The 2,937-nt window shown below is 39.3% G+C and overlaps 1 pseudogene; it reads left to right on the top strand.

The window, feature by feature from the left end:
* Nucleotides 1-1,073: 1,073 nt before the first annotated feature.
* LOC141090266 (uncharacterized) lies at nucleotides 1,074-2,937 on the top strand (annotated as a pseudogene).

The following is a 2,937-nucleotide window of genomic DNA, read 5'->3' as shown; positions in this document are numbered from 1 at the left end:
ACAGCTGCTCAAAGCATCACTGCTGCGTCACTCCTTAAACAGGCGCACACAGCTGCATCGCTTACTGCCCAGGCACAGTCCAGCTGCCAGCCGCTCAAGGCATCACTGCTGCATTGATCATTACACAGGCACAGTCCAGCAGACAGCCGCATCGCTGATTCGTCGCACAGCTGATTGCTCACTTATTTTTCGCCTCAACACGGCTACATTGCTTATTTCACAGTGAACGTTATGTCAGTCACAGTGCATTGAAGAAATAATTCTTTACTAAACACTATCACGATTTACGCTTACTGTCTTCCAATGGGTTGTAAGTGAAAATACGCCAATGACGATGACAAAAAAGCTGCAGGAGCAGCAAGGCAGCGACAACGTCGACACCAAGCGACACTTCAACAAACTGTCGCTAGACTAAACCAGGATGCCGAATATCACAGACAACATCGGGAACAGGAAACAACACAACAAACTGCTGCTAGACAAGTCCAGGATGCACAATCTCACACACAATGTCAAGTTAATGAATCTTCACAATCCAAAGCAGGCAGACAACAGAACAATCGACAAATGTATAAAAAACGAATACTCTACCAACTAACGCAAGCGCAGCAAAATATTCAACAACTTGCACGTTATGTAACACACAGCGAAACTACAATTATTCAACACTACTGTGGGAATATGAATGCTGTTTGCTCTAAATGCAACTCTCTGAATTTCATTAATGAAAAACCATCTGACAACCAGTTTACTCAATGCTGCCAAAAAGGAAAAGGTATGCTACCAAGACCTCAGTACTCAGATCTCTTTGAGCAATTGTTGAAAGGAATGCACCACCCCCTGGATTTGTACCGTATTGTTTTAAAATTCATGGCCAGATCTACCACCGCACTGGAACACTTCACCCAGAAATAGGACAACCACCAAAATTTGCACAATTATACATCCTTGATACTAATGAGGCTACAGAACAAAGGCTAAACGTGAAAGAAAATGAAAAGTGTCATGCTGAACTAATGAACCAAATTGCCGCACATTTACAAAAAATAAGCCCATTTGCTGCTGCATATCGCATGCTTAAAGACGTCGAAGCTGAGGAGGAACAGAGGGCTATACAAAATGGAGCTAAAATGCCTTCTATTGTCATGGCCATTAAACAAGAATGTAATCAGGATCCCCGACTTTACAACAAACCACGTGTAAGTGAGGTCGAAGTTGTTTTTAAAAACGATGACGGAGAGCCTCCTTTTCAAAGAGATATAATAGTCCATCTTAAGCCACAACAAAACAACCCTTTGGTTCCTAAAACACAACGAATTATCATTTTACACAGCAACCTTGATGCTCTTCTGTATCCATTATTCTTTCCAAGAGATGATGAAGGGTGACATGAAAACCTACACCAGCAAGGAACTCCAAGAAGAATTACACAACTGCAGTACTACAGTTTTCTTTTGTCTGTCCGAAATTACTTCAATCCTATTTTAAATGGTGGGAAACTAACACAACAGTATATAGTCGACGCATACGTTAACATTGAAGCAAATCGTCTAAATTACATACGTAAAAACCAAAAACAATTTAAAGTTGAAGACTACTGCGTTGTTCAAGAACATTTGCATAAACAATCCATTCAAAAGGGAATTCCAATTGGAAAAACAGTAATTCTTCCGTCGTCATTTGAAGGTAGCCCCCGCAACATGCAACTGCGTTATCAAGATGCAATGGCAATTGCACCAAAGTATGGAAGGCCTGACATTTTTGTGACAATTACCTGTAATCCTAAAGGGCCTGAAATTACAGAAAATCTAGAACCCTGACAACAAATTCAACACAGGCCAGACTTAGTCGCACGTGTATTTCGACTAAAACTCAGCAGCCTTTTCAAAGACATCAAAAATGGCCTTTTTGGAATTGTCGTAGCAATGGTACATGTAATAGAGTTTCAGTAAAGAGGTCTCCCACATGCGCATATACTAATTATTTTAGATGCACATTACAAGTTTCGCACGGAAGAAGAAATAGACAACATAGTGTGGGCTGAAATTCCTAACCAACAACAGTATCCAGAACTATATAATATTGTAGTCTGTCATATGGTTCATGGCCCGTGTGGTGTATCAAATCCTAAAAGTCCATGCATGGAAAACAGAAAGTGTACAAAAGGGTTTCCAAAGGAGTTGAAACAGCACAATGTTAAAGACTTAGATGGCTATCCATCCTACCGTCGACAACACATTGAGAACATTGTTCACAACAAAAAACTTATAAATAACTCATGGATAGTACCATACAACCCATACTTTTTAAAACGCTACAACTGTTATATCAACGTAGAAATATGTGCTTCAATAAAAAGCGTAAAATATCTTTTTAAGTACATCTACAAGGGACATGACAAAGCTAACGTTGAAATACAACAGACAACAGTCAATCACAATGAATGATCAACTTTTGTGGACTCCAAGATATGTAAGTGCTCCAGAAGCTGCTTGGAGAATATTTGCATTTCCAATGCATTCACAGTCCCATGCCATTATACGTTTAGCTATTCATTTACCAAACCAGCAGCAGCTTTATTTCTTTGAAGATGCTCAAGTTGAAGATATCTCCAAAACTTTAAGCACGACATCAACATTAATAGAATGGTTTTTCCTAAACCAACGTGATGAAAACTCAAGGCAGTATTTGTATCGAGAGATTCCAGAGCATTACGTTTGGAATAAAACTTGGATTCCAAGACAACGAGGACTTAGTAGAATAATTGGACGCATGTATACTGTTAGTGTGAAAGATCAAGAAAGATGTTGTCTTTGGCTGTTATTACTTCATGTCAAAGGAGCGACAAGTTATGACGATCTGAAAACAGTTAACGGAGTGTTGCATGATACATTTAAAGCTGCAGCTTTAGCTTTAGAACTTTTATTAGATGACTAG

Source organism: Dendrobates tinctorius, unplaced genomic scaffold, assembly GCF_039654945.1.
Source record: "Dendrobates tinctorius isolate UK_male_01 unplaced genomic scaffold, ASM3965494v1 ptg000048l, whole genome shotgun sequence".
Taxonomy (NCBI): Eukaryota; Metazoa; Chordata; class Amphibia; order Anura; family Dendrobatidae; genus Dendrobates; species Dendrobates tinctorius.
This window is presented reverse-complemented; position numbering and strand designations above follow the sequence as displayed.